At 39.4% G+C, this 9,885-nt stretch overlaps 1 long non-coding RNA gene across 1 annotated transcript; it reads left to right on the top strand.

Moving 5' to 3' along the window:
* Nucleotides 1-2,408: 2,408 nt before the first annotated feature.
* LOC144194488 (uncharacterized) lies at nt 2,409-9,325 on the top strand. The gene is made up of 3 exons (XR_013325900.1): nt 2,409-2,536; nt 4,051-4,258; nt 8,399-9,325. It is a non-coding gene; the product is annotated as an uncharacterized LOC144194488 (long non-coding RNA).
* The last annotated feature ends 560 nt before the right edge of the window (nt 9,326-9,885 follow it).

The following is a 9,885-nucleotide window of genomic DNA, read 5'->3' as shown; positions in this document are numbered from 1 at the left end:
GCAGGGGCATCAATTTTAAAAGAGGGCTGTGGAAAAACAGTCAAAGCCTCTGTAGATAGCTCCTCTTCATTTGAAATTCCATTTGCATTAAAGATTCACGCCACAGCGTCAATTTGAAATAGAACCCCCCCCCCCAAATTGTATAGTCATTTATTAGTAATAACATGCTTTTTAAATTTATTTTTTTTACATTATGGCATTCATGCAGCAGCACTTTAGAATATAAATCTCATGAAGCACTTTAGAATATAAATCGTATGTCTTTTAAGAACAAATGTCTCCCCAGATTGGCTTCCATTTTGTGGCATGCACACGTATGCTCATCCATGCATGTTTACCAACTGCAATAGCGGCCATAGTAAAAGCAGCAGTGTGCGTGCATGTTTGCAAAGAGGCTCTAACGTGCCACCATGTTGTGACATGACATCAGTCGACAAGGCTGAGCGGCCACCTGGAGGCTGTCCTCTGCTGAGAAACAAAGGAACAACTGCTCCCATAATGGTAATTGTACCCCTTTTAGTAGGTGTAGCATACTAATCCTACAAATCCTCCTGCTACATCATCCAGCTTTTTAATGCTAAAAGAATGTTATGGTTGGCTAAAGTCATTGCCATTGCCATTTAATGGTCATCTCCAGTTTGACCTCTGCTCCAAGTTGATATTGGTTTTAAATTCTGCGTATTAGGCGGCCAGTGGTTAGAACATCGGCCTCACGGCTCTAGGGTCCTGGGTTCAAATCCACGTCGGTCCACCTGTGTGGATTTTGCATGTGTGGGTTTGCTCCTGGTACTCTGGTTTCCTCCCACATTTCAAAAACATGCATTTTAGGCTGAATGGACTCTAAGTTGCCCCTACGTATAAATGTGTGTGAATGGTTGTCTGTCTCCTTGTGCCCTCTGATTGGCTGGCCACCGATTCTAGTCCGAATTCAGCTGGGATAGGATCAGCAGCCCCTATGACCGTTGTGAGGATAAGCGGTTCAGAAAATGAAAGAATGAATTCTACTAATGAGATGTGAGTCCATGTAAATTGAGACTATGTACTGTAATTAACCTCTTTATAAGGTTTTCAATCAATGTGGCTGAATTCTTTGACAGAAGTTGCTCATTCTTTGATGTTTTTTAATTCTTTTCTTGTTTTTTGTCCAATTTAATGCAAATTTCCAAGGGGTGCTGGAGCCTATCTTTATCTAGACTGGTCTCCAGTCAGTTGTAGGCTACATGTATGGGCTTAATCATAAGTAGTATTGAGTTAGAGGAATTGAAATAATGTTCTACGATTAATTTGTGAACAAATTTTATTACTCACACCAGGCTCTGGAAAGGATTAAGGTTTATGTAAAGAAATCTTTTTAAATTGTTGTAAATTTTCTCTGTAGCCGGACACCCAGACACTTTAGTAGACAAAGCGAAAAGAGAGAGTTTGCATTCCACTCAGAGGGGGGCCCAGGTACTCGGATACACCAAACAGGACGAATATTTTCCTGGATTTCGCTCATCGCTCGTAAGGTGAACCTTTGCTCCCATAAAGAGACTCATTTTTTCTCGTGGCAATGTTCATATTGGGAAGAACTCGTAAAAAGACGTATATTTGTATCAAGAAGGTCTGCTGTAATTCCATTTTTTTTAACCTTCTCTTTCAATTTCAAAATGATAAGAATGACTGTTTATGTTAGACATGGGCAAACTTCGGCCCGCGGGCCACACTCGGCCCGCTAGGCCTTTTAATCCGGCCCGCCGACGTTGTCCAAATAGTTTGTTTTTTTTTCCCCCAAGATGGCGCCGTCACGCGGAAGCCAGTGGCAGTAGCTCTGTCTACTCTTATTTGTTTTTCATGTTTTACAGGCCCTCTATCTTTTTTTAAATTACATTTTAATATTTCTTCATACATTCATTTTTACTTTACTTGTACTTTATCCTTTTTACTTTAATGATGAATGATGAGTATGTTAAGACTTTAGTCCTTTTTTCTGTTTATGTTTCATGAACTGTTAACGGATGCAGTTTTTTTATATGTATCATATCTTGTGCTGATACGGCCCATCTGTCGAATTTTTAAAGTCAATGTGGCCCCCGGGCAGAAAAGTTTGCCCACCCTTGGTTTATGTGATCAAAGGTGAACGGCATTTGTTTTCCTCTAAAAATCCAATGTAAAGTCTGCTACATATATATGTTTTTTGTTTGTCATTATGCATCTTTAGCGACGCGATTCACTCAAAAAAAAAAAAGTGTTGCATTTTGTATTCACAATGCATTGTTAACCATATATAATAAGCAGATGACAATTTGTGGCTTTCTCCTTGTCCAGCTCACTTCATTTAGTCTCTCACTGAAGCAATCAATGCAGTCTTAATTGTTTGCTGTTAGCCTTAGCGCCGCTCTAATAGATCTGTATTTGTCTGTTTGCAGAAGGAGGCCATTGTGTTGAATAATACATGGGCCATTGCAAATCTTTGCCAAATGAATTATGGACACACTGGGCTGAGGCACAAATTTGCTCTGACGAGCTGCGGATAAAAAAAAATTAAAAAAAGAAGGTAGGCGGAAGGAAAAAAAGTCCATTCTGACATGTCCTCCTCACCTTTATTGGATTAGATGCATAAGACGAGGATGGATTCTGTGTGGTGAATTAAATGTCTCTTTTGGTAACCCTTCCTAACTAAATGGACCATGAACGGTTCTATTTATACTCACAGATTGACATATCTCTTTAAACTTCTCCTATGAAGATGGACAAAAGTATTTTTTTCAATATTGGGTCATTGCAAGGGTGGTATTTGATGTGAATTAATCCACTAGATTTGGTGGAAGCAATTTATCGACTGTGGTTTAAATCTTTCAAGCCTTTTTTTGTCGGAAAGACCAAGAGCGGGTAAAATCCACTTGTTGGTTATCCTTTTGTGTGGAGATATGCCATATCCAGGTTCGGAGGTTGAAGCAAAAATGCCCCAAGTGTATTTGTAGGTCAAGAAGTTCTAAAAATAGCAGCAAGATGGAACATTTGCCTCACAGTTATAAAAATATGACTTAGAATGGGATTTGGATACAGCTTGGATAAACTACAGCTCATCTGAGAACCCAATGAGCATTAGGAGAAGGAATAGATCCTTAACACTCAATGGTTATTTGTATTAGCTGAACTTGAATTCCAACTTATTTTGTTCCCAGCATTTGCCTTTTTTTGGGTAAATTCAACACTGTAAGGGTTGGATCTGCATACATAGCACACCTAAAAATAGCCAAAAGCTCGTCAAGTGCTTCTTTTTTACGTGGTTCCCATTTTCTGTTTGAAAGACCATAGCGGAATCAGATGGTTTCTGATGTTTGGTAGATGCGGGCCTTGTGTTGAATGTTTTTTATCCTGGGGTGTGCTTTAGGGCAAAGAGGACTGAAACAGAGCGTCACCTTGAAGATATGCAATGAGCAGATATATCAGGAGTGAAGTCAACCCCTCGGGAGAAAGTGTATGTTGTCAAAGGAACCGCAAAAATAAAATAAAACAAAAAAAAAAAAGGTCTTTCATATTCATGGAAGAAAAAAAAACAGAACAAAACAGTTCTGTACTGTACAGAAGCTGCTCTAGTTTTAGGGACACGTTTGCCTGCTGCCAGTACATTCTCAACTATGCAAATCACACCCTATTTGCCTTGCTTGAATAAGCAACCCTATTATGATTATCAGCATAAAAGAAAAATCTAAATGGGGGTTATTTTACCTCTCCCAGAGGGAAGTGTGCAAATTAACAAATGATAAAAATCAATGCAACATTCTTTGCTTCTCTATTTCCCCGTCTCTTTTCCTCACACAAGCAAATTAATGAGCTTGAAATATGTCTTAATGATATGTATGCTTTATTGTGTCGTTGTCTAATTGTGCTTTCCTAAAGAAATGTATTCAGTGTGTTTGAGAAGACAACTTGCTTGTACGGGTTAATTATGAAGAAAGTGTTGCATCTTATTACACTCCATATTTTCGGTATTTTTCACATCATTAGTGTGGCTTCTGTTATGATTATGCTTAACGGCCTGTTTTTTTTTCTCTCCCCCTCCAGCTGCTGCATCTCTGGAGGCAAAGACTTTGTTTTGGAGAAAAAGAAACACACCACCTTCACCAAGGTTGATTGCAGAATGTTTCTACTGGCTTTTATAGTTGATATTTCACCTTGGAGATTGGCTAACAACCTATCTCAGAGTGAACCCGGCCTCCTGTCCAGTATCGACAAGATTCAGCACACCAGTGATCTACTTGTGGAATAAGCGGTATGGAATTTGTCTAAATCAAGAACAATTTACTTGTAAATTTGCAATGCTGCTAAATTGTTTTGAAAGCCAAGGAAGTACAAATCCTTGGTAAAATTGTTTAGAGGTGCGTCGGGATCAATATATGGTGGCAAATATTTAGACTCACTGCCAATGTTTTGGTGTAGTACAGCTGTACGCTATTGTAGCTACAACCCAAAAAAAATAAACAATATGACATTAGTAGCTTCCGGCCTAGAGCTTTGATGTTGTGATACTATAAAAGCATTCAATTGAACTTGTCCCTTAACCTTTTCAGGGACAATGGTCATTTTTCATTCGAAATAATTAGTGCATCTCTTATATTAGTCTTATATGATTATAGGGATTTATAAGTTACCACGATGTTAATATACAAACAATTGTTAATTCGAAATCCCAGGACATCTCAAGAAAAAAAACCTATCATTTGAGAACGAAAGGGTTAAACATACATAGATACACATAGATATACATGCATGCATACGGTAGGTCTTATCACACAGCCATTTTTTTTGTTAAAGAGCCTGACAGCTGATGGGAGGAAGGATCTGCGGAAGCACTCCTTCCTGCATTGAGGGTGGCGTACTCTTTTGCTGAAAGAGCTTCGGAGGGACTCTACAGACTCAAGCAGGGGATGGTAGGTGCTGTCCATGATGGACATCATCCTGGTCAGCATCCACTCTCCCACTTTCACCCAGAACAGGACAAAGGACAGCCCAGAACAGAGCTGGCCCTTTTGACAGGCTTTTTCAACCTGTCCCTGTCCCTCTCCGTGCTCCCGCATCCCCAACAGACTACTGCATAAAACAATGTAGATACTTCAAACCTTGGAATAAATTCAGGTTTCATATTTTCAATCATTCATTCATTCATTCATCTGCCGTATCACACATACTCGTAAGGGTTGCATGGGTTGCTGGAGCCTATCCCAGCAAACTTTGGGCGATAGGCAGACTGCATCATAGACAGGTCGCCAGTCAAAAAGACACAAAAAGACAGACAACTACTCGCATCCCCAATCATACCACCACCTAGCGGGAATCGATCCCAGGCGAGTGAAATCCTGCACCACCAGGTGGCCTATTTTCAATCAATCATTTAAATTGATTTATCAACAATAATGCAAGTAGCATTGTATACGTTATTATATTTTCATGTGGCCCAGCATCGGAGTGATTAGTGCATCAGCCTGAGATCTGGAGTCCTGGATTCGAATCCAGGTCGGTCCAACTGTGTGGAGTTTGCATGGTCTCTGGTGTCACCCGCCTTTGGCCCAGCTGAGATAGGCTCCAGCACCCCCGCGACCCTTTTGAGGATAAAGTGGTTCAGAAAATGAATAAATGAATATCATTAAACAAGGCTACACTCCCCCAAAATAAGATGGAATTGGTTCCATCACCCACCACCTTGACAAGCCTATTTGGTCTTGAAAATGAATCAATTAAAATATATAGATCTTATTTGCATCTGGTTTAAACTTTAGTTTATAAACTTGCTTCTTGACTTTCATCTTAATCCATTAATGTGACAACTTTAATATATGATCATGACCAGTCTACATATCCAGGAAGGTGAGATAATGGTTTACGGAATAGACAGACACCATGAAAATAAGAGTGGGAAGGCAAAGGAGTACAGAAGGGAAGGGTGCTACTGCACTGCTGAATTTTAATGAGTACCGTGGGGAATTTCTTTCTCACAATTTCCCATCTTGCTCCTTTTCCCTCCTGCAGATGTACTGCTGTCTGCTACAAGTTTTTTTTTTTTTGAAAGCTTGTATTGCAGTGTGACTTTGCACAACATGGATTTAATAGGTAGAATGGCATTTGGATTATCTGTTAGTACAGCAGCAAACAACACCTCGGCAGCTTTGTGGAAACTAGCACATATCTAACTTTCACGCCACGACTGATCTGTGAATTATTCATTCTTTTCATTAGAATGTCCCAGAAATCATCACAGACACGCAAACTGCCTGTGTTGTTGTCTTCCCTCCCGCTTTGAGGCTCGCTAGCCCGCCCGTGGCTTTTCCACACTGCATGTACCTCATTTCTGTCCCCAGAGAGGACTTTATTATGATTTGCTCCGACAGCAAAGTACACAGATAAAAGATAATTGCCCGCCTTGACTCCTCTATTGATATGAAAATAGCATTTAAATTATTCAGGCATTTTAAAGGTTAGGTAAAGGATATTACTGGTAGACAGACGTAGGTAGCTTTGGGGGAGATGAGCAACAAAAATTAAAATAAAATATAAAAAATTGCCTGAAGTGGCTTTAAAAAAAAACTAATTTGCTGTCCAGGTGACAGAAACATCTTGTGAATTAACCACAGAAGCTTCTCAGGGGAACTGTAACATGGCAGTGGAAGTCAATTATTAAGTAGCAAATTAAAAACAGAAACATAAAATTCACTTGTAAATGATATCCATACCACAACTAAGATCAAATCCTCATCTCCTGTCTAGTCCGACACAGCATTTCCTGCTCCGAGCAGTGCAATTCAATAATAAAGCGTGTCTTCCCGTCCAGGATGGAACTGGGCGGGGGTGTCGGGTTTGAATCGGGGTCAGTTCTTTGGGGACGCCGCCTGGTTTGAATTACCTGTTCTGCTGTTGCCGGTGCGTTATCCCCCCAGGACTCGCTCCCTGATCACAGTGGGGGATTTTGGGATAAACAGCAGAGGGGAGAGGTTATCAAGAGCCCTTTTCTGCTTCTCTCACATTACCTCAACGGCAGCATGTATCACGAAGAGATTTTGTTATGCCTGCAGACAAGATTGAAATGCATTGGGAATGTTGGTGTGCACGCTGTGTGGACAAAACAATGCCACTTCACATCCACAGCTTGGACTGCTTACACGCACACGTTTTCCTTCTCTGAACCGCCGAATTGTCTGGGCTCAATCCTCTCTTTGCTTTCAAAAGCAATTACAAATAGAAAGGTTTACTGATTTTTGCTACTTTCAACCATAAAGCCTGAGGGAGATGAATGGATGGATGGATGGATGTTTCATTACATTCATATAAGACGTGGGTCTCAAACTTGCGGCCGTGGGGCCAATATTATGCGGCCCCCTATTTGATTTCCAGTTGTAAGTGTTGCCCACACGTATTTTACCATAGGCAATAGAATGAAAATGCTTGTAGCCCCTCCTATTTGAAATAGATTCTACACCTTTTGCATATCAATTTCACTCTTTTACTAACTACCACAACACATACTCTGTGATTTTTGACCTGCTGTCAATGAGTTAAGCGAATTATGCATTTTGAATGTGTTCACTGACATGAACTAAATGGGTTAATCACAGAAACATAGTTATCTTGCTATTTCTGATGACCAGAAGGACAAATTTAGTTATATAACTAGCTATTCATCAATTCATTATCTGAACTGCTTCATCCTCAAGTTTCACAGGGGGTGCTGGAGCCTATCCCAGCCAATCTCAGGGTACGAGAAGTCAGACAACCATTCATGTGCACATTCATAACTAGGGGCAATTGAGAGGGTCCAATCCGCCTATTATGCATGCTTTTGGAATGTGGGAGGAAATTGTAGTACCTGGAGAAAACCCACGCAGGCCTGGGGAATTCCACACAGGTGGACTGATCTGGATTCGAACCCAGGTCCTCAGAACTTTGAGACAGACGCATTGGGAAGCTTGAACAACACTAGACTTTTGATGTTTTAGATTTGAGCTGAGAAGTATGTGTACTTCATAACTGTATGTTTTATTTGCATTTTATTTTGGATTATTAAAACGCATCTGAAGGGTAAGATAGAAATCCTCCTCAATTCTGGAATCACATGCAAAATGTTGACTTGAAAACAATATTTTGCTTTAGTTTCAGAGTGACTGGTTTTTATCCATTTGTATTTATTTATGTACAACTACTGCAATCAATGACAGATTATATTGTGCACCGTCAATCTACTTCATGTACTTTAAATATAATCTTCTGATACATTCAGATTGTTGGTTGCACTCGTCCTAATCACCACCTCCAAATGTAAATATATGGTTGTCATTTTAAAAAACTCTATGATTCCCACAATTGAATGAATTAATCAAGACAAATAGATCTTGCTTCCATCTTTTTTTTTTTTTTTTTACAGATACAAGCTATGGCCACATCCCACACATTACTCAGATATTTCTCAAATATGAGGAGCTTTGATTTACTAGCCCAACCAGGGATTTACACGCCTGTAAGGATGCCAATGTATTCATGAAAAGGGAGAAGCAAAACAAAAAGGGATCAAGCATGACTCCTTTCCATTGGCACACTTATTGTATCTCTTTAGGTTTAGTCATTTTAACACGTTTCCTGAAAAAAAAAAAACAATAACAAACAACTACGGAGTTAAGCTTTCTGTCAAGACTCAGACTCATCAAACATTGGCAATGTGCACAGTGCATAATGAGTCAATGACTGATTAGAAAATGCTGATTTTCCTGCATCGTTTAGGAGCGTTCTGAGTAGGCCATCTCAGTTTAACAATGCTAATTATCCAGGTTTAAATATTTATCGTGACTACAAGATGTTAATCTGCTTCTGACATGTAGCTGGCAGGGTTGACTTGTTTTGTGTCTTCATGCTAATGTCATCTTCTCTGAAAAAGATGTAACTGATGATGGGCTAAGCCACAGGATAAAAAAAAATGTTGTCAGTACCATCTCAATGCACCAGCACATCTCATTCTCATCTGTTTCCATTGAGTAGTCACCCACCCTCAGGTTTTATTCTTCTAATAAGGTCGGTTCTCTCAGTAACAGCTTTTGTATCCCAGTGTTGACACGCCTCTCCCACATTCACTGAAAGTAGAAAGTATTTGGTGCTTATTCATTTCCCCTCTGACCAAATTCACTAAAGGCCTCATCATTTTTGAAACTCCCAGGTCTATCTTCACCGAATATGATTTTAGATTAGAATTTTATTTTATCCCGTATTCGGGAAATGTCCTTGGTTGAAGTAGCAAGACAGACACACAAGACATTGTAGACCTAGGTGGAGCCAAACACATGGATTTTTTTTGAATGAAGAGTGTTAAGTTTGAGAGATTTTCGTCTGATCTGAACATGGTTAAAGATTAACTGGACATGCCAAACCAATGACAACTGACAGGAAATGAGGCATTCTGCACATTGCACATTATGTGCCACATACTACTACTTGTAATTTACAAAAACGACCTTAAAATTACACCAAAATACTATCATTTCAAAGCCATGAAGGTAAGCACAGTTTAAACTTGTAATATTTACGTTTCTGTTACTTTAAAGGTTCAACAACATAAGCTTCTGATAAGCGTCATTCACTCAACATGTTTCCAAGTTTTCAAATCATTTTGGTGAGGAGTACAAAGAGGCCCATTGTGATATTAGCATTTTTCTTTTTCATTTATTGACGTAGAGAAAAAAATCCTTCTTAAAAAACAGTAGACATTTCAATTACTCTCTAAAATCAACTGAAAACGGCACTGCCATTCTTTCTTAAGATATTCTGTTGAAATCATGTCAATGAAATTCAAGTGCTCATTGAGACATAAGTATTGTGAATTTCCTAAGTAAAGACGTTACTGTAGTACTGCCTCTACTTGGA

Source organism: Stigmatopora nigra, chromosome 3 (assembly GCF_051989575.1).
Source record: "Stigmatopora nigra isolate UIUO_SnigA chromosome 3, RoL_Snig_1.1, whole genome shotgun sequence".
Classification (NCBI taxonomy): Eukaryota; Metazoa; Chordata; class Actinopteri; order Syngnathiformes; family Syngnathidae; genus Stigmatopora; species Stigmatopora nigra.
This window is presented reverse-complemented; position numbering and strand designations above follow the sequence as displayed.